Raw genomic sequence first — 24,128 nt, 5'->3', positions numbered from 1 at the left:
AAATTTTGACAAAATTTTCTAAAGAAATAAAATTTTGACACAAAATTTTCTATAGAAATAAAATTTTGACAAAATTTGCTATAGAAATAAAATATTAACAAAATTTTCTATAGAAATAAAATAATTTTACCTCTATAGAAATAAATTAGAAAAAAAAATTTCTATAGAAATAAAATTTTGACTATAATTTTAATAGAAATAACAATTTGACAAAAAATATTGACAAAATTTTCTATAGAAACAAAATTTTCTATAGAAATAAAATTTTGATAACATTTTCTATAGAAATAAAATTTTGATAAAATTTTCTATATAAATAAAATTTTTACAAACATTTCTATAGATATAAAATTTTTACAAAATTTTCTATAGAAATAAAATTTTGACAAAATTTTCTATAGAAATAAAATTTTGACAAAATTTTCTATAGAAATAAAATTTTGACAAAATATTCTATAGAAATAAAATGTTAAAAAATTTTTCTATACGAATAAAATTATGACAAAATTTTCTATACTTTGACAAAATTGTCTATAAATTCGATATTATTAAAAATTTTGATTTTCATTCTAATTTCATTGCTAATTAATCTACCACGAAAGGCAACCATGATGATCACTCCAAATATGGTTAGATGATGTGGGGAATAAAATGGAATCAATAGAGGATAGGATAAGACCTCTGATGGATACGCATTTTCCTAGAGGTGTATCAGTCCGGGATGAGAAACTATTGCAAAGGGGAGGTGTGGACGGCCAGGACATTCTCATAACAAATGGTCAAAAGGGCTATAAAAACCTTTTTATAAATCCTTAAGGGAACGTCAAAATTGTTGGAGCCAAGTAAACTTTTTTTTTTGAGTGTATGTATTTGTATGAGGTGCGACATACGCGTCGATAGTCTGCTGTACATCAATGGGAAGGAAGTGGAACATAGAAAATTTACAAGAGGTCCAACGGAATCACACTTTAAATCCAAGTAAAATTTTTTTATGAGTGAAATTGGAATTCTCAGTTTCAACTAAGTGACTTGAAGCCAATCAGTTTTTTTTTTATTTTACACCTCACGAAAGCTGATATTGCACCTCTCTGAATTTTTCACATGTAATCATTGTTGCCAAGCTGATATTGCACCTCTCTGAATTTTTCACATGTAATCCTAGTTGCCAATCACATTGGCAACACTGTAAAACAATGTGGAATATACCCACTTCGACCCTTTAGATATTAGAGGATAACCTCTCTGTTTATCGTAATTATTTCCAGAATTTTCTTAGGAACCCTATTTTGGGAAAAGACATTTTCTCTTCCTCACACACACACGCGCTCTCACACACGAATTTATCATACACACACACACAAACATACTCATAAGTAAAACCACAAAATTGTGGAATAATTGTCGGGTTAGTTGGGTTTTGTCATGTATGGTATCATGGTAACATGCATACGAGTACCAGCATTCCCACAAAGCATGCATTGCTCTCAATTTAGATTCTTGCATTTGTACTGGCTCAAGTCCTTTCCCATTAACATCTCGTGGAAGTGAATAATGAATTTCTTTTGGCATTAAAGTACTTTCGAAAATGTGTGGCAAAAATTTTGCTCTAAATGTGAGTATGTGTGTGTGTGTTAAATTGTGGTCTAAAATATTTTAATGGCCTTTAGGTGCATGAGACTGTGTCAATTGTTATAACAATTTTCATTGTTGAAATGAGGGGGCAAAGAAAGATCTTGAATTTAAAACTTAAGAATATAATATTTCAGAAGGCATGACAAGGACTATTGTTGAATTACTACTATGTTTATGTGTATGTATATGTTTGGGGGGGGGGGGGGTTAACAAAAATATGAACAATATTTGTTTAAAGGTCGCCAAAGGGTTCTTTTTACAAGTGGATACTTCTGATGAATTACTTTAGGTGGGGTTGACATGAAATGCATTTTGATATAAATTGGTCTTAAAGCTTGAAAATAATTTTTAGTAGAAGTAAAAATCGTAAAAACGCGCTACTCGTTAGAATTGTTGTCGTCTTTATACCCTTCACCACTACTGTGGTACAGGGTATAATAAGTTTGTGCATTTGTATGTAACGCCAAGAAGGAAAAGTCTGAGACCCATCGTTTAGTATACCGATCGTCTTAGAATTAAATTCTGAGTCGATTTAGCGATGTCCGTCTGTCTGTCTGTCTGTCTGTCTGTCTGTCTGTCTGTCCGTCTGTCTGTCTGTTGATGTATTTTTGTGTGCAAAGTACAGCTCGCAGTTTTAGTCCGATTGTCCTAAAATTTGGTATAGGGTCCTGTTTCGGCTCAAAGACGATCCCTATTGATTTTGGAAAAAATCGGTTCAGATTTGGATAAAGCTGCCATATATATTTTTCACCGATCTGGTCATAATTGGCGTGTATATCAACCGATCTTCCTCAAATTCCGTACATCCGAATATTTTATGAGTCTCGAAAAACTTGCAAAATATCAGCCAAATCGGTTCAGATTTAGATATAGCTCCCATATATAGCTTTCACCCGATTTACACTCATTTGCCCACAGAGGCCAATTTTTTGCTCCGATTTAGTTGAAATTTTGCACAGCGAGTAGAATTAGCATTGTAGCTATGCGTGCCAAATTTGGTTGAAATCGGTTCAGATTTTGATATAGCTCCCATATATAGCTTTCGCCCGATTTACACTCATATGACCATAGAGGCCAATTTTTAACTCCGATTTAGTTGAAATTTTGCACAAGGGGTTGAATTAGCATTGTTGCTATGCGTGCCAAATTTGGTTGAAATCGGTTCAGATTTAGATATAGCTCCCATATATATGTTTTTCTGATTTCGACAAAAATGGTCAAAATACCAACATTTCCCATGTAAAATAGCCACTGTTTAGTCGAAAAGTTGTAAAAATTACTCTATTTTTCCTTAACTTCTAATGCATATATATATCGAGCGATAAATCATAAATAAACTTTTGCGAAGTTTTCTTAAAATTGCTCCAGATTTAAATGTTTCCCATATTTTTTTACTAACATTGTGTTCCACCCAAGTGCATTAGCCGACTTAAATTTTGAGTCTATAGATTTTGTAGAAGTCTATCAAATTCTGTCCAGATCGAGTGATATTTAAATGTATGTATTTGGGACAAACCTTTATATATAGCCCCAACACATTTGACGGATGTGATATGGTATCGAAAATTTAGATCTACAAAGTGGTGCAGGGTATAATATAGTCGGCCCCGTCCGACTTTAGACTTTCCTTACTGGTTTTTTACTAACATTGTGTTCCACCCAAGTGCGTTAGCCGACTTAAATTTTGAGTCTATAGATTTTGTAGAAGTCTATCAAATTCTGTCCAGATCGAGTGATATTTAAATGTATGTATTTGGGACAAACCTTTATATATAGCCCCAACACATTTGACGGATGTGATATGGTATCGAAAATTTAGATCTACAAAGTGGTGCAGGGTATAATATAGTCGGCCCCGCCCGACTTTAGACTTTCCTTACTGGTTTTTAAATTAGCTTCAGTAAGTTATCACAGTAATTGTTGTTGGATAAAGAAACAAGGCATTTTTAGATTGTGCACCAATCATGGGATTTATCAATAGCCTCTTAAAATAAATTTCGTGTTGGTTACTTAAAATAAATTTCGTGTTGGTTGTAAGTATATGGTTATGGGATTTGTTGTCATATGAACAGATGATGCATAGTGGCAGTAGAGATCATTCGATTTGCCAGGGGATAATTAATATGTAATATCCCATTAAAAGTTTGCATATATAGGGTCCAAAAGACTACTGAAAAATTCATTCGCCCGAACGATAACTTGTATAGACTGGCGTGTATAAACTTGACTTGTCTCTGGCGTTTTCTTTCAATCAATCAATTGATCAAATTCATTAATCTTCTTTGTCCATTAAGCTCGAATATAAATTAATTATACCCTGCACCATACTCTGGACCATGGTATTGTATCCCAGCAAAACAAAATTTGGAAGTTCTTCAAAAGGCACAACTTTAAAAGTACTTCCAGAAGATGTACTCCCAATGATGTTCTTTATTTTAACTACACAGGAAGTTCTTTTCATTCAATTTTTTAAAACATGTTTTTGTTCATATTTTTAATGGGAAATTTTAACTTTTTATACACTGAAAAAAAAGCATGCCCGGTTCCAAAGATTTTGTCTTTACTTTAAAAATTTTGATATTGATTCCGAGCCAAAGAAGCGGAGAATACAAGTAAGGATACTTTTAAGACACAATTCTCTTTTAAATTTGGGTTTTGTGTACTTGCTTCTAGGAAGCAAATTTAATTTTTTCGCTTTTTCAGCTTTTTTTCTTGATATGCTATTAAAGTCCTTTAAAAACGAGTTAGCGACAACTTTATTTTCAAAATTAATACTCGACTTCCAGTAGAAATTATGCTATGTTTCAAGTAAAAAACGTCTTTAAAATAAAGTGTTGAAAAACATGTCCTATATATGAACGATTTTTTGCTTTGTAATCAAGATGCAAAAACACAACAAATTTAAAAACAATTTCATTATATTTAAATAATTTTTCTGAATTATTAACGTCAAGTTGACCTTTTTTGCTTTCATATTATGATACCCATTTTTAAGTGAAATCACTTAATTATAAGGACAATACGACTTCATTGAAAAGTTTATCGACTTTTGGACAAGGAAAAAAACTTTATATTAGAGAAATGCGTCTTCTATGCTAAGCAAAATTTGCATTCGCATTTTAAAGACATGAAATCTTTGACCTCACGACAATATTTTTTTTAGTGTACCCTCCACCATAGGATGGGGGGTATATTAACTTTGTCATTCCGTTTGTAACACATCGAAATATTGCTCTAAGACCCCATAAAGTATATATATTTTGGGTCGTGGTGAAATTCTGAGTCGATCTGAGCATGTCCGTCCGTCCGTCCGTCTGTTGAAATCACGCTAACTTCCGAACGAAACAAGCTATCGACTTGAAACTTGGCACAAGTAGTTGTTATTGATGTAGGTCGGATGGTATTGCAAATGGGCCATATCGGTCCACTTTTACGTATAGCCCCCATATAAACGGAAACAAATTTGGTTTGCGAGGTCTCTAAGAGAAGCAAATTTCATCCGATCCGTCTGAAATTTGGTACATGGTGTTAGTATATGGTCTCTAACAACCATGCTAAAATTGGTCCACATCGGTCCGTAATTATATATAGCCCCCATCATAACAGTAGGAAGGCCTCTGGGGAGGGCGCTTAGACCCCCCCAGAAAAATTATAGCCCCCCAGAATTTGAAAACCTATTTACGATTTTACATTTTTCTAAAAATTAAGTATATACAACCGCACAAAGTTCCGCTGAAGACTTTCATGCACAATCGAATTACTTTGGTTGTGGTAGCAGTTGCCGAAATCTGAATATTTATAAAATAAATCTATGGTTGAACTTTTGATTTAGTTGAATAACTAAAGCTCCTTTATTATTGTGTTTAGTCTGGTTTAGCCAATTTAATTAAAAAAAATAGTAATTTATACTATTCTTTCATAAATTAATATCTTAATAATGCTGCAAAAAAGCATAGCCAAAAAGAAGAAGAAGTAAAAATGTTCTTTTTGGGTACGGTTCTCCGCCAAGTTTGCACCACACTTGGCGGAGAAGCGATGAATGTAATATGAAATTGCCATAGTACGAATGTCCACCGTTTCAACAGCCGTTGCAATGAATTTGCATCACTTCTTAAGTTGTGATCCAAATTCAGTGTTTTGAATGATGATTAAAAAGTTTTGTTATATTTTCCAAAATAATTAATTTTTATATTTTTTATGATTTTTAATGCATTCTAACGCTTGTTTGAAACGCTTTCCCTCGAATATTTTCAAAAATTCTATAAAAATTTATATAATGGATTTAGCCTTTTTGTGGCAAAATTTGAAAATGTGTACCACTTTATTTATTCTTACTTTTTTTTTTAAGAAAACAAAAAATTACGCATTAAAATATGAAAAACATGAAGTAAAAAACTTCCTGTGTAGTTAAAATAATTAACTTCTTTGTGAGGACATTTTTGGAAGTGCTTTTAAAGTTGTGGCTTTAGAACAACTCCCAATTTTTTGCTGGGAAAAGTGTGGAACTACATTCAGTTGCTTTCACGGATGAAAAAGACTGTTTTTCATATGTTTGGCTATAAACATTATATGTTTGGAACACAAATTTTTAAACACAATATTTTTGAGTGCAAGCATATAATGTTCATAAACTAGCATAACATGTTTGGGACATATATGTTAATATGTTAGAACATATTATGTTTGGGACATAAAATGTTTGTAAATATAATATGCCTGGATGCAAACATATATTAATTTAGAAATAGCCTATAAACATATATGTGTTTAGTAGCTTGGAGCGCTATTTAACAGGGAGCGATATTGAATTAAGTTGGTGGTTGTTGCTTGTTATTACAAAATTAACATTTTATTTTCCCTTGGGCAATTGATCAGCTACTTCTTTGATCCTTACAAACTGTGTGGTCCGCTGTTCGAATCCCCGTCCGGCAAAAGGTAAAATTAAAATAAAAAAATCATACAATTGAATAATTTCTTCCACAATGTTTGTATTACAGAAAAAGGTGCTAAGAACTAAAACATCTCGTGGAAGTGAGAAAGATGTGGGGGAATATACAATTGGGCAGAAACAAAATTTTGAGCATTCAGGTCGAAAACCTATGTTGTTAGCACCTATATTACCTGTTTATTTTCATAATTCATTATGATTGTAAATATATAAATAAATAAATAAAATTTTGAGCACAATATTGTTTGGGAGATTTTTTTTTTAAGCATATAATATTTTTGGGTGCAAAATGCTTCCAAACATATTATATGTTCACATAATAACATATTGTTTTTTGGAAGACAACATTATTGGATGCAAAAATACAAAATGTTTGGAACTTAGACTACCCAAACATATATTGTTTAGACCAATATGCTTTCAAACATATTATATATTGGAAGAGATCAAACATATAAATGTTTGGGCAATACCCAAAAATGTATATGCTTGAAGCAAAATATGTTTGGGAGTATATGTTACAGAAGCTATTTTTTGTGAGCGTGTTGTTATAAATTAATTGTCGAGTTATTTTGATGCCTATATTGTTATTCATTTTTATGAAATAAAACATTAATTGAAACTATAACTTCAGTCTATAAATTTTCAGCTAGGGGGGCTAAAGCCCCCCCTTGGAAAATTGTCTAGCTACGCTAATGGCCCCCATATAAACCGATCCCCCGATTTGGCTTGCGAGGCCTCTAAGAGAAGCAACTTTCATCCGATCCGGCTGAAATTTGGTACATGGTGTTAGTATATGGTCTCTAACAACCGTGCAAAAATTGGTCCACATCGGTCCATAATTATATACAGCCCCCATATAAACCGATCCCCCGATTCGGCTTGCGAGGCCTCTTGGAAGACCAAAATGCATCTAATTCAGTTTAAATTTGGTACGTGGTGTTAATATATGGCCTCAAACTCCCATGCAAAAATTGGTCGAAATCGGTCCATAATTATATATAGGCCCCATATAAACCGATCCCCAGATTTGACCTCCAGAGCCCCTTGGAAGAGCAAAATTATTCACATTCGTTTGAAATTTGGTACGTGAGGTTAGTATATGGTATCCAACAACCATGCAGGAATTGGTTCCTATCAGCCCATAATTATATATAGCTCCCATATAAACCGATCCCCAGATTTGACCTCCGTTGCCTTTTGGAGAAGCAAAATTCATCCGATCTGCTTGAAATTTGGTACGTGGTGATCGTATATGATATTTAACAAACATGCCAAAAGTGGTCCATATCAGTCCATAATCATATATAGCCCTCATATAAACCGATCCCGAGATTTGGTTTTGGAGCCTTTTGGAGGAGCAAATTTCATCCGAGTGAGTTGAAATTTGGTACATTGTGCTAGTACATGGTCGTTAACAACCATGCCTAACTAGGACCATATCGGTCTATAGTTATATATATCCCTCAGATAAATCGATTTCCAATCACATAAAAATTGGCCCATATAAATTTCATAGTTGTATATAGCCCCCATATAAGCGACCCCCATATTTCAATTCTGGCTCTCTACGTACCTTGCAAAAAGTCCATATCGATTCGTAATTATTTGTAGACTTAACTGTACATAACTTTTTTGTCTAATATATATCACGTATGGACTAACTCACAATTTAGAAAACGATGTTAAGAAGTTTTAAGATACCACAACCCAAGAATTTCGATTGTGAATGACAGTCTTTCGTAGAAGTTTCTACGCAATCCATGGTGGAGGGTACATACACAAAAAAAATGTTTTCTCTGATTCAATCACCAAATTAATTGATCCAATTAATTTTTTAATTGAAATGTCATCAATCACGAAAATGATAGTATCAATCACAGTTTTAATTTGGCATAGAAAAAATTCTTGATTAAAAAATTAATTGATTTTTTCAGCAAAATTCAATTAATTTTTCAATTGATTCAATTAAAAATTTAATTGATGTTGATTGCAAAACGCAATTAATTTATTAAGGTAACTATTTTTAAAAAGGTAACTATTTTTAATTACTTAGTTAGATTGGCTTAGAGTTTTTATTTGGATTAACAAATGATTGTTTGAAATACATTTTTAATTAAAAAAGTAAAAAAAATCAGCACTTTTTTAACCGAATTAGTCTTCCGAATTTGATTAAAAAGTTAATTGTATCAATTAATTTTTTAATTAAACATTTTAAAAATTTCAATCATTGACTTAATTAACTTAATGTTTCTATCATGATTAAAAAGTTAATTGTATCAATTAATTTATTAATTGAAAAAATTTTCAACTTCAATTAACTTTTTAATTGGAAATATTTTGGTGATATTTTTTTCTGTGTAGATTCTTTTTTTTTCGATTTTTTTTTTTTTTTGATGATGTATACATCATTCTTTTGAGATTTTTGACAAAAATTCGAGTAATTAAAAACAAGTATATACAGCAGTAAGTTCGGCCGGGCCGAATCTTAAATACCCACCCCATGAATCAAATATAATAGTTTACTTTGAAAACTCTTCGTCGTATCGGGTTACTTGATAATATATAGCATTTTGGGGATTTGATGACAAATCTTCTCTACCTATCAAATTCTGGATTTATGAGAACCAATTTTGTTTGAGCTTTAGAGAAATCATAAATATATCGTGTATATGATGAAATAACGCCTTGATTTGAAATCTTAAATCTGTAGATTTTTTTGCCATTATTTAAATGAATACGATGAGTAAAATCTGGAAATTCCACTTTCAGTTTCAAGCAATTTTCATGATCAGTGCTCCTGCTATACCCTGAATGAAGTGTTTTCTTTTCAGAGGAACGAAATTTTAGATAAGCAAAGTTTTCTTTTGACACAAATTTTAGAGACAATCGTTAAATCGCTTATCAAAAATTCGGATTGGTTTGCTCTAAACGAAGATACTTTATACGAAAGAGTAATTTTGTTTGTCTAAAATGTCATTCCGGAGGAAAATATTTTTTCTTTGGGTGTATCCTCAAGGAGTTAAATCGGTCTATATCGATGCCTTGCCAAATGGACCGGTAAAAAAATGCGGTACCGATTTTTGAGGGTCTAAAATTCCAGTATATTTAAATTTTTGTGCAAATCGGATAAAAACTACGGTTTCTAGAAGCCCAAGTAGTTAAATCTGGAGATCGGTCTATGTGGAGGCGATACTAAAACATGGGTCGACACACACCATATTCGGCTGACCTATTTGTGGTCAGCCTGATTCCAGAAGTCCTAGAATTAAATTCGGGAGTTAGGTCTATATGGGGGCTATACCAAAACCTGGACCAATACTCACCACCTCTTAATGTTGAGGAACAATAAGAGGTGGTGAGGATACCTCTAGAATTCCACTTTCAGACGAATTGGGTGAAAACTACGAATTCTTGAAGCCCAAGAAATAAAATCGGGAGATCAGTCTATATAGGGGCTAAACCAAAACATGGACCGATACGGACCATTTGCGACACGCCTCTTTATGGTTCTAAGATACGTCTACATTTCTAATTTCCTGTAAATTGGATAAAAACTACGGCTTCTAGAAGCCCACGAAATAAAGTCGATAGATGGTATATGGGGGCTATACCAAAATATGGACCAATAGGCTCCATTTGCGATACACCTGTCTGTGATCTTAAATGCATCTAGATTTTCAATTTCAAGCAAATGGGCTAGAAAATATAGTCTCCTGACGCCCAAGAAGTAAAATCGAGAGATCGGTCTATATGGAGGTTATACAAAAAAATGGACCGATACACATCAATTTCGGCACACATATTTGGGGTCCTAGAATACCTCTAGATTTCCAATTTCAGGCAAATCGGGAAATAAATACAGTTTACAGAAGCCCAAGAATAAAAATCGGGAAATCGGTCTATATGGCGACTATACTTAAACATGGACCGATACGGACCATTTTCGACACACCTTTTTATAGTCCTAAAATACCGCTATGTTTTCAATTTCACGCAAATCGAATGGAAAATACAGTCTCTAGACGCCCAAGAAGCAAAATCGGGAGATTGGTCTATACGGGGGCTATACCAAACCATGGACCGATACGGACCATTTTCGACACACCTTTTTATAGTCCTAAAATACCTCTATGATTTCAATTTCAGGCAAATCGGATGGAAAATACAGTTTCTACACGCCCAAGAAGCAAAATCGCGAGATCGGTCTATACGGGGTCTATACCAAACCATGGACCGATACGGACCATTTACGACACACCTCTTTATGGTCCTAAAATAGCTCTAGATTTTCAATTTCAGGCAAATCGGATAGAAAACACAGTTTCTAGACGCCCAAGAAACAAAATCGGGAGATCGGTCTATATGGGCTATACCAAAACATGGACCGATGGGCACCATTTTCGGCGCACCTTTTTATGGTCCCAAAATACCTACTAAACACAGTGTTTAGAAGCCCAAGAAGCAAAATTGGGAGATCGGTCTATATGGGGGCTATACCAAACCATGGACCGATACGGACCATTTTCGACACATCTCTTTATGGTCCCAAAATACCTCTAGATTTTCAATTTCAGGCAAATCGGATAGAAAATACAGTTTCTAGACGCCCAAGAAGCTAAATCGTGAGATCGGTCTATATGGGGGCTATACCAAAACATGGACCGATGGGCACCATTTTCAGCACGCCTTTTTATGGTCCTCAAGTACCTCTAGATTTTTAATTTCAGGCAAATTATATAAAAACTACGGTTTTTATAAGCCCAAAACCCCAAATCGGGAAATCGGTTTATATGGGGACTATATCAAAATTTGGACCTATATAGCCCATCTTCGAACTTGACCTGCCTGCAAACAAAAAACGAATCTGTGCCAAATTTCAGGACGATAGTACCATTATTATAACAGACAGACGGACATGCTTATATCGTCTTAGAATTTCTCCCTGATCAAGAATTTATATACTTTATATAGCCGGAAATCGATATTTCGATGTGTTACGCACGGAATGACAAACTTATTATACCCCCATCACCATTGTATGGGTTAGGTTAGGTGGCAGCCCGATGTATCAGGCTCACTTAGACTATTCAGTCCATTGTGGTACCACATTGGTGAACTTCTCTCTTATCACTGAGTGCTGCCCGATTCCATGTTAAGCTCAATGACAAGGGACCTCCTTTTTATAGCCGAATCCGAACGGAGTTCCACATTCCAGTGAAACCACTTAGAGAAGTTTTGAAACCCTCAGAAATGTCACCAGCATTACTGAGGTGGAATAATCCACCGCTGAAAAACTTTTTGGTGTTCGGTCGAAACAGGAATCGAACCCACGACCTTGTGTATGCAAGGCGGGCATGCTAACCATTGCACCACGGTGGCTCCCTGTTACCTTTATAATACTCTCATCTTTCCTACTGTCTTCACTATGGTCCCACTTTATTTCATTTAAAATTTTGTAGCATGCAAAGATACTTAACTTTCGACTTCTTGGATAACTAGAATTCTTGTGATATAACTGTCATTTCCTTCTTCTATACGTGGTCACACTTTCTAATGCAAAACTTTAACATGAACAAGTCCAAAGAAATTTCTATTTAGTAAAAAATGTCACATCAATTAAATGTCCCCTCGCCAGTTCAACTGTAAACAAACAATTTCCTTTAATCACCAAGCAAGAGTGCCAAGTTCTCCCCATCCCTCCTTCACAACGGCAGTGCAAACACAATTCTCGGAAAATCTGTCGGAAATGAATCGAAAGAAAAGCGAAAGTGTTATGTTTACCAAATTATTGTAGAGAAGGAGCAACAACTATTGTTGTGATTATCCAGCCAACTGGATGACGAGAAAGCACGGAATAATGAAAGCAGCCATTGGCTTGCAAACAAACTCTCATGCTAAAAATCTTGTTGTCGATTTTACCAGAATACCAACAAGGTTCACTTTTTTGTTTTGCAAAAACCACTTGCTTCAACTTGTGCTTCTAGCGATGCCAGTTCAACATTCGTTTGCTACTTGAGTAAGCACCATTGCGAAGGCATGAATGTGGCCAAAAAGCGCGACATAACGTAAATAATTTAATTACAATTTAATCGCGACAAACTCAAACAATCTGCGACAATAGCCCGGCAAAAATAATTCCACGCTCATCTGGAGGAAGAAAAATGAAAACAACAACACTTAAAGTGCTAACGATACTTTGTAGAGTTCATACATTGGTGCCACCAATATCAGACAGTGATGTTGAGCATAAACAATGCAGGCTAATGGAATGTTAGTTGTACGATTAGAAAAAGGTTAGGTTAGCTCAATTTGGTGGCGATCTGGGTCTTCGTGAGCAGTCCCATAAGAAGATCATGGTGATACTATTGGGAGTTCAAATAAAAAATGCGGGTTTTTTTAATGTTTAAGAATTTATTACAAAAAATTGTAACAAATTGATAAATCGAAGCATTGTCCATCGCTAGATACTACTTTTTCCCATCTTTCTGGCTACTTCTTCATTTGACTCAATCCGAGAATCTACTCAATTCTTGACTTCCTGATTAGTACGAAAATATTGATGGACCAAGTCATGCGTCATCGATCGAAACAAGTGGTAATGTGAAGGAGCGATGTTGGGGCTATATGGAGCGTGGAATAGGTTAAAGGGGTAGCTCGATTTTATTTGAGGCTCGCTTAGACTATTCAGTCCATTGTGTCCGTGGGGTATCGCTTCCTATTTGAGTGTTTCCAATAATTACGGGGTTTGCAATATGTGGCCGAAGGATATCATGCTACAAAATCACCTTGACGGTCTTATCCAAATGTTGTGCCCGTTTAGTACGCAATGCTCGACTGAAATGCGTCAATTGAGTTCGCTTCAAAGCTCCTGTGATCTTCTCACTCAGCCACGACAGCTCAGAATATAGGACACCCAGCATATGCTTCTTTCCATGGATATTCAGCCGTCAAACTTGAAACAAGATGCTTGCCCTAGTGGATCCATTTTTTTATCAACAGTAACGATGCGATGCAACACATCCCACAGCGGAGGGTTCCTTGCTTCGGATTGACCCGATGGGTTCAGCTCATTGGCTGTCACATCAGTGCATCGTTAGTAGGTTAGGTTAGGTTAAAGAGGCAGCCCGATTAAGATTCAAGATCACTTAGACTATTCAGCCCATTTTGATACCACATTAACTAAAAGTACCCATTACATATGGGCACTTTTCTTCGTTGAACCAACCAGATTGTTCCAAAAACATTAGCAGACTGCTTAAGTTAACATTTTCCAGATCCGCCAGTAATCTGAAGCTATATGCTCCTAAAAGTTGCTTGCGCTTTACACAAAATGCAGGACACTCACACAAGAGGTGTTTAATTGATTCCTTTTCCTCCGCATCATGACAGCTCATACAATAGTCATTATACTTCGCGCCAATAGTTTTTGCAAAATCGCCTATCAGGCAGCGAACCGTTATAGCAGATATCAGGAGTGATATCTGACGTCTCGAGAACACTAGCATATCTAGTGTGCGGTTTAAGTTTAAATGGGTCCATATTTGCTTGGTGTCGTTGCAACCCTTGCAATTCTCCCATCGAACATGTGCCACCATAACAGCCTTCTCACGCAGCATGAGCTAGCACCAGGGGCATACCAACAGATTCTAGTTCCCCTGGAATATGTAAGGTAGTCCCTAGCCTTGCCAACTCATACGCTTCGCTTCAGTGCATCATTTGCTTCGTCCTTCTTTTTTGTGTTAGAGGAAGTGTATCCCGGTGAGTTTCCGCCGTTTGCTTTTGGTCCGAGCCGGTAGAGAGGGAAACCGCGGACCATGTTCAGTCTGCCAAAACCAAATTCACAATACCCGGTTTCGGAGTGATGTAACCGGTGCCTCGATGAACTTCCGGATCTGTTTCGGCTTAATATCGCACTAACAACGTCAGCGGCAGTGGGACGTCAGATATTCTCCGACTTCTCCCGCTCAACAATATTCCCTGCCGCAGCATCTAACACAGAATATCGTTATACTATCTTCGAAAAGAGCATCTGTTTTACAAGATTTGTGAGATTGTTAATCGCCGAGACCCTGATCCAAAAACAAACTATGCAGCTCCAGTGTGGACACCTCAAAACAGTGACACGCAGTGGAATACAGAACTGTCATCCCGAAGAATTGCGACGTAATGTCTCCGCAGTACATTCCTGGATCTTCTTGTCAAAACAGTATCTCCTGGTTTGTTATCGCAGTAACCATCCAAATCACCATATTGAGGGCAAGATTCAGCGTTACAAAAGAGAGCCTCTGGATCAGTCAGCACCCAGGCAGGTCGGAACGAGATTCGTGAGGAAACTGTAGCTGAAGCGGTGAGAAGCTACAAGGTTAGGTTAGGTGGCAGCCCGATGTATCAGGCTCACTTAGACTATTCAGTCCATTGTGATACCACAATGGTGAACTTCTGCGTGAGTATAGAGGACAAGACTCAGCGTTACAAAAGAGACCCAGGCCGAGTCCGAACGGCGTACCACATTGCAGTGAAACCATTTAGAGAAGCTTTGAAACCTTCAGAAATATCACCAGCATTACGGAGGTGGGATAATCCACCGCTGAAAAACTTTTTGATGTTCGGTTGAAGCAGTAATCGAACCCACGACCTTGTGTATGCAAGGCGGGCATGCTAACCATTGCACCACGGTGGCTCCCAAGCTACAAGGTTATTTCTGTTCTTGTTGTGCGACCAATGTTGAGGTACCTTGTGATAAGAGAGAAGTTCTCTACTGTGGTATCACGATTAACTGCATAGTCTAAGTGAGTCTGACAGCCACTATGCTCCCATTACTCCCCTTTTTAACAGGATGAGACCCAAGTTAGGTTAGGTTTTAGAGGATGACACAATTTCTTAAAACCGGATTGATGTTCACTTAGACTACTATAGGTCCAATGTGGTTCCTCCATGTTATTTTCTCACCATCCTCTTCGTGAGGTGGTCTTCTTTAAAATTGCTCAAGAACTTTTTTAAGTTTCTTAAAACGTACAATCAAAGACCATAATGAAGGCAAGTTCTTTAAGCTACTGATGCAGATCTATGAGAGCCTTAAACAAGTATATACGGCCGTAAGTTCGGCCATGTCGAATCTTATGTACCTTCCACCATGGATTGCGTAGAAACTTCTACTAAAGACGGTCATCCACAATTAAATTACTTGGGTTGCGGCCGATGGCAAGGCATCTTAAAACTTCTTAACATCATCTTCTAAATTGTAATTTAGTCCATGCGGGATATTTAGTAGACAAAAGAAAGGTCGATTATGTTAAATACATTATTCTTTAAAGGAAATATGATGCTGGGCTCCTTTTTTATACTCTCCACCATAGGTTGAGGGTATATTAACTTTGTCATTCCGTTTGTAACACATCGAAATATTGCTCTAAGGGTCATGGTGAAATTCTGAGTCGATCTAAGCATGTCCGTCCGTCTGTTGAAATCACGCTAACTTCCGAACGAAACAAGCTATCGACTTGAAACTTCCCACAAGTAGTTGTTATTGATGTAGGTCGGATGGTATTGCAAATGGGCCATATCCACTTTTACGCATAGCCCCAATATAAACCGATCCCCAGATTTGGCTTGCAGAGCTTCTAAAGGGTGGTTAAATTGTAAGGGCCGATGATGAATGTGAACCACACCTAAACGCCAAGTTTTTTTCCGAATTTTATTTGACATTTCTCTATTTCAGACTTACTCAATTTGAACCATGGAGAGATACACAATCCAACAACGTGTTAAATGGTTCCAAGAAATGACAACAGTGGATGATCAATTTTCGAAGAAATTCACCTTCAGTGATGAGGCACATTTTCACCTCAGTGGATTCGTCAATAAACAGAATTGCCACATGTGGGCGAATGACAATCCAAGAGTGATTGTCGAAAAACCAATGCACCCACAAAGAGTGACTGTTTGGTGCGGTTTATGGGCTGGCGGCATCATCTGGCCGTATTTTTTCCAAAATAAGGCCTGTCAGGCAGTTACTGTGAATGGTGTTCGCTATCGTGAGATGATAACGAACTTTTTATGGCCCAAATTGGAAGATATGGATGTGGACGATACGTGGTTTCAGCAGGACGGTGCCACTTGCCACACAATTAACGAAACAATGGCTCTTTTGCACAACAAATTCAATGGCCGTGTTATCTCACGTAATGGCGATGTCAATTGGCCGCCAAGATCATGTGATTTGACACCGTTGGACTTTTTTCTTTGGGGTTATTTGAAAGAAAAGGTGTACGTCGATAAGCCAGCAACAATTCAAGAGCTGAAGGATGAGATAATTCGGCACATTAACGGCATAGAACCTCCATTATGCCTCAGCGTCATCGAAAATTTGGACCATCGGATGAAGGTGTGCCACCGAGGTCGCGGCGCCCATTTGGCCGATATTTTGTTCCATACATAATTGAGTAATACCAATATATCATAATAAAATAAAATTACAATAATTTTCTAAATAGTTTGTGTTTTATTCAAAATCAACATCGGCCCTTGAAATGTTCACCACCCTTTAAGAGAAGCAAATTTCATCCGATCCGGCTGAAATTTGGTACATGGTTTTGGTATATGGTCTCTAACAACCATGCAAAAATTGGTCCACATCGGTTCATAATTAAATATAGCCCCCATATAAACCGATCCCCCGATTTGGCTTGCGGAACCTCTACGAGAAGCAAATTTCATCCGATCCGGTAGAAATTTGGAACATGGTGTTGCCAGAATTGGTCCATATCGGTCCATCATTATATATAGCCCCCATATAAACCGTTCTCCAGATTTGACTTCCGGAGCCTCTTGGAGGAGCAAAATTCATCCGATCCGGTTCAAATGTGGAACGTGGTGTTAGTATATGGCCGCTAACAACCATTCCAAAATATCGGTTCGTAATCATGGTTGCCACTCGAGCCAAAAATAATCTACCAAAATTTTAGTTCTATAGAAACTTTTGTCAAAATTTTATTTCTATAGAAAATTTGTCAAAATTTTATTTCGATAGAGTGGCAACCATGAGCCACTCGAGCCAAAATAATCTACCAAAATTTTGGTTCTATAGAAAATTTTGTCAAAATTTTATTTCTATAGAAAATTTCGTCAAAGATTTATTTCTATAGAAAATTTCGTCAAAATTTTATTACTATGGAAAATTTTATTTTTTTTGAAAATTTTGTTAAAATTTCATTTCTATAGAAAATTTTGTCAAAATTCTATAAAAAAAAATTGTCAATATTTTATTTCTGTAGAAAATGTTGTCAAAATTTTATTTCTATAAAAAATTTTGTCAAACTGAATTATATACTTATTTAATCGGTCTTTTTTAATTTAATATATACCACGTATGGACTAACTTATAATTTAGAAGACGGTGTTAGGAGGTTTTAAGATACCTTGCCATCGGCAAGCGTTACCGCAACCCAAGTAATTCGATTGTGGATGGCAGTGGTTAGAAGAAGTTTCTAAGCAATCCATGCTGGAGGGTACATAAGCTTCGGCCTGGCCGAACTAACGGCCGTATACACTTGTTCATATCTGACATGAATCCTGTAAATATATGAAAACAACGTCCGTAAGAAATTATTCGCTCCACAAGCGCACTCGTTTGCCAGCATATTTGCTTATTTTTTACCATTATTTCATAGTACCTAGGTGCTGTTCAGTGAGAACCCTAAGCTCTCTACGACAACAGCTGACTATTTTAGATCTTATGTTTGCTTTGCCCAAGACCTTTATAGCTGCTTGACTGTCGATGAAGCTGATATCCCTTTTGAATACGGCCTTATTAACAGCGGCTCAGAATTTTTGTGATTGCCGAAATTTCTGCCAGAAATATATGTTACATCAATCGCTAGCTAACGTATTCCCAGTTCACCGCAAAAAATTTCTTCGATTTCTTATCTCACAAGAAATATTTCCAAACACATAAGTTTCCTAATAAAGCTTCGAGATTTACTCACCAATTTAATTATTCCAAGCACATCGTAAGACTTTCCTATCTATATGACTCGAGGAAACAATTACCATCCATACTCGATGATACCACTGTTTTCCTTTTTTTTAAATTCATCTCCCTTCTTTTTCCTTCTTATCATTTTGTCATCATTTGGTTGATGTCAACATTTGCTGATTTCTATACCCTTCAGCATAGAACGGAATGACTAATATTGTCATTCCGTTTGTAACACATCGAAATATTGGTCTCAGATCCCATACATATTTTTGTCGTGGTGGAATTCTGGGTAGATCTAGCAATGTCCGTTCATCTGTTGTAATATAGGCGAAGCAAATTTCATTCGATCTGGTTGAATTTTGGTGCGTGATGTCAGTATTCGCCCATTGGGAAATTGCCACAGACATAAGTATCACAAGACTGGTAACGATGATCCAGTTTATGGATATGGATGGAGCACTTGCACCAGAGATTATCTTTTCTGGTGCGATTTGGATGGCCTTCTAAACTGTCCTTTGATGCGTCCTTTGAAATGAGTCCAAATCATTTCCTTAAAATTTACCCATAAATTTACTCCGCCTATGATGGTCCTTTTGCCCAGAACTGAGTCTGGTCCATACACACTAGGAACAATGGTAAAAAATTTAAAATACCTTGCCATCAACAACTGTTACCATATCCCCAGTAATTCGATTGTGTATGACAGTCTTTAGCAGAACTTTATACACAATCCATGGTGAAGAGTACTTACGCTTCGTTCTGACCCATCTTTCAACAGTATTCTCTTATTTAATCTTGTTTCATTTCTTTTGATATCCTGCAATTTACACAGATTATACTTAAGGATATGGTATTTGTTATGATATTATATGGTTATTATGAAAATGGAATTTGCTAAATTTCTACTGAAACTAATTGAAGCGAATTAAAAGAGATTACTCGCATTCTCTGTAAATGCCACTCAAAACCAAATTTATGTTAGGGTAGGGTATTTTGTGGTAAATAATTTTGGCAGATTTACACGAAAGTTTATTAGATGGTAAATATATTTTAAAATAATTACGTGTTGACAACATTTGCAAATAAGGGAGGGAGTTGGAAATTAGCAGTGGCAGTAGTTCATGGATATTTGATGATTTTTCTTTGAAGCATTTACACTAGAAACCTACACTATATAGGTATTGAAAAATATTTATAGCCTAAACCACATAGTGGCTACGGTATAAAAAGTTTAATCTGATTTTAATATCATCCTGATTCGATCTAGCCCTTTGTGTCCGTCCGTCTGCCCATGTACTTGTGGTTCGCAAGATTCTAGTCGCATTTACTAATCGATTTTGATGAAATTTGATACAGGGTGTTTGTTTTGACACAAAGACGAATGGTATTGAATTTGGGAATTTATATATGCCATAGAAATCGGTTCACAGTTAAATATTCTGGAGAATGAAGCCTAGCTAAAATTTTTGCCTCCATTGCACAGTGGTTCCTTCTGCAACTTTTGAACGCATAAAGATATCAACATAATTTGTGTGAAAGCCGAGGTGGTTTCCTCTATGTTTGCAAATTTTTGTGTCCCTAAGGGGGTCCATAATCATATTAATATAATTATTTTGTTCAAATGTTATAAAGGTTGCAAATCATAATTTTAATTCACAAAAAATCGGAATTTAACAAAACAAGTATATACAGTAGTAAGTTCGGCCGGGCCGAATCTTAAATACCCACCACCATGAATCAAATATACTAGTTTCCTTTGAAAATTTCAGGGGGGTTTGATGACGGATATTTTCCCAAACAGATCAGTTCAACCTGTACGCTTCCCACAGATAAATGTAAAGATTTTACCTATGAGGACTACATCAGATTCTGAATTTATAAGAACCATTTTTTGTTTGAGTTTTAGAGGAATCATAAACATCTCTTGTAAGTGCAAGAAAATGATGAAATAACGCCTTGATTTGAAATCTAAAATCTGTGGATTTTCATCCCAATTATCTAAATGACTACGAAAGTAAAATCTGGAAATTTTGCATTCAGTTTCAAGCAATTTTCATGATCAATGCGCCATCTATATCCTCAATAAGTGAAATCGGTCTATATGGAGGCCTCACCAAATGGACCGATAAACCAAATCATATACACTTTGTTATGAGTCTAAAATGCCAGTATATTTTCAATTTGTGGCAAATCGGATAAAAACTACAATTTCTAGAAACCCTAGGAGTTAAATCGGGAGTTCGGTGTAATGGGGGCTATACCAAAACATGGAAAGATAGACACAGTATTCAGTACATTTAATTGTAGTTCTAGAATCTCGACCCCAAATCGGAGGACCAGTTTATAAGGGGGCTATATCAAAAACTGTACCGATATTCAATATATTCGGCACACCCCTTTATGGTCCTAGAATACTTTTAGATTTCCAATTTCAGGCAAATTGGATAAAAACTACACATTCTAGAAGCTCAAGAAGTAAAATCTGGAGATCGGTCTATATGGGGGCTGTATCGAAACATGGTCCGATAATCACTATTTTCGGCACATCTCTTTATTTTCCTAGAATACCTCTAGATTTCCAATGTCAGGCAAATTGGGTAAAAACTGCGTATTCTAGAAGCCCAAGAACTAAAATCGGGAGATCGGTCTATATAGGGGCTATATCAAAATATGGACCGGTTCTCACCATTTTCGACACACGTCTTTATGGTCCTAGAATCCCTCTAGACTTCAAATTTCAGGCAAATTGGATAAAAACAACGGATTCCAGAAGCCCAAGAAGTGAAATCGGGAGATCGGTCTATATCAAAACATGGACCGGTACACAACATTTTCGACACACGCCTTTATGGTCCTAGAATACCTCTAGATTGTAAATTGAATTAAAACTACGAATTCTAGAAGCCCAAGAAGTAAAATCGGTAGATCGGTCTATATGGGGGCTATATCAAAACATGGACCGATACACCCCATTTTCGGCAAACCTCTTTATAGTCTCAGAATACCAGTAGATTTCCAATTTCAGGCAAATCAGATAGAAAATAAACTTTCTAGACACCCAAGAAGCAAAATCGGGAAATCGGTCCATATGGCTATACCAAAACATGGACCGATAGGCACCATTTTCTGTACACTTTTTGATGGTCCTAAAATATCTCTAGATTTCCAATTTCAGGCAAATTGGATAAAAACTATAGTTTCCATAAGCTTAAGACCCCAAATCGGGAGGTCGGTTTATATGGGGACTATATCAAAACTTGGACCGATATAGCCCATCTTCGAACTTGACCTGCCAGCAAACAAAAGACAAATCTATTCCAAATTTAAGGACGATAGCGCCATTATTGACGGCTGTAGCGTAATTACAACAGACAGACAGACGAACATGCTTATATCGTCTTAGAATTTCTCCCTGATCAAGAATATATATACTTTATATAGTCGGAAATCGATATTTCGATGTGTTACAAACGGAATGCAAACTTTTTATACCCCCATCACCATTCTATGGTGGTGGGTATAAAATTTGTTCCTTGCCCCAAAAACTTTCAATTTTCGTAATTATTGTTTTCTTCGATTAGTAAAAAAGTATAGAAAGAAAGTTCTCTCAGTAAAATGCGCCAAAAAAATAGCACTAAACCTCATTAACTCGCGTGAAAAGGTTTATTTCTGCAAAGGCTATAGCTACATCTGAACCGATTAAACCAAACTTAGCACACTTGACGATACAATCAACTTTACTATTTGTGCAAAATTTAAAGCAAATCAGAGAAAAATCCTGGCATCTGTGGCCATGCAAGTGCATATCGGGCGTAAAAGATCTATGTGTAGAAAATTTTCTTAAAATTTTATTTCTGTAAAAAATTTTCTCAAAATTTTATTTCTATAGGAAATTTTTTCATTTATTTCTTTTTTCATTTTTATTTCTGTTAAAATATTTCTCAAAATTTTATTTCTTTAGAAAATTTTCTCAAAAATTTTAAGAAGAATTTCTGTAGAAATAAAATATTATCAAATCTATCTATACATAAAATTCAAACTTCCGGGTAAGCTCGCAAACGGTTTAACCAATTTACTTGAAACTTTCAGAGATCGTAGGGGAAGCTCATGTGGTGAAAATAGGGTACCTCATCTTTTGATACCTGGTCGCGGAGGGTGGTCTCCTTTTTGTCCGACTTTTTGGAAATTGGACCAAAGTTGACCGATTTGCTTGAAATTGTCAATGAAGGTTGGGGTTGGCATCTATACAAAGGTCCGCTACTTTATTTTTCGATATTTGGTCTCGAGGGGGACCTTCCCTTTGTCTGATTTTTTTAAAGTACAGTGAATAAACTAAAATTCTCTGATTTACTTGAGATTTACAAAGAGCATGCGATGAGGTTATGAAACTAATATGGAGTACCTGATGTGATCATATTTGGACGGGGAGGGGGTACCACCCCCTTGATCAACTTTTTGAAAATTGAAATAAAATTATCCGATTTGCTTAAAATTTTTAGGGAAGGTTGACGATGGCTTCGAGACAAAAAACGGCTATTTTATTTGTAGATATTTGGGCGGTGAGGGGGAAGCTTGCTGATGGCAAGGTATCTCAAAAACCTCCTAACACCGTCTTCTAAATTATAAGTAAGTCCATACGTGGTATATATTAAATTAAACAAGTATATACGGCCGTAAGTTCGGCCAGGCCGAAGCTTATGTACCCTCCATCATGGATTGCGTAGAAATTTCATCTAAACACTGCCATCCACAATCGAATTACTTAAGTTGCGGTAACGCTTGCCGATGGCAAGGTATCTTAAAACCTCCTAAAACCATCTTCTAAATTGTATGTAAGTCCATACGTGGTATATATTAAATTAAAAAACAAAATCGATCCAATACGTATATAATTCAGTTTGACAAAGTAGACACAAAATTTTGACAACATTTTCTACAGAAATAAAATTTTCACAAAATTTTCTATAGAAATAAAAATTTTGACAAAAATTTCTACAGAAATAAAATTTTAACAAAATTTTCTATAGAAATAAACTTTTGACAAAATTTTCTATAGAAATAAAATCTTGGTAGATTATTTTTGGCTCGAGTGGCAACCATGATTATGAACCGAATAAAATTTTTACAAAATTTTCTATAGAAATAAAATTTTGACAAAATTTTCTATAGAAATAAAATTTTGACAATGATGAAAATTTTATTATGAACCGAATAAAATTTTAACAAAATTTTCTCTAGAAATAAAATTTTGACAAAATTTTCTATAGAAATAAAATTTTGACAAAATTTTCTGTAGAAATAAAATTTTGGTAGATTATATTTGGCTTTGTGGCAACCATGATTATAAACCGATATGGACCAATTTTTGTGTGATTGGACCAATTTTGGTATGGTTGTTAGCGACCATATACTAACACCACGTTCCTAATTTGAACCGGATCGGATGAATTTCGCTCCTCCAAGAGGCTCCGGAGGTCAAATCTGGAGAATGTTTTATATGGGGGCTATATATAATTATGGACCGATATGGACCAATTCTGGCACAGTTTTTAAAGATCATATACTAAC

The sequence above is a fragment of the Haematobia irritans genome, chromosome 2 (genome assembly GCF_050003625.1).
Source record: "Haematobia irritans isolate KBUSLIRL chromosome 2, ASM5000362v1, whole genome shotgun sequence".
NCBI lineage: Eukaryota > Metazoa > Arthropoda > Insecta > Diptera > Muscidae > Haematobia > Haematobia irritans.
Note: the sequence above shows the minus strand (reverse complement) of the source record.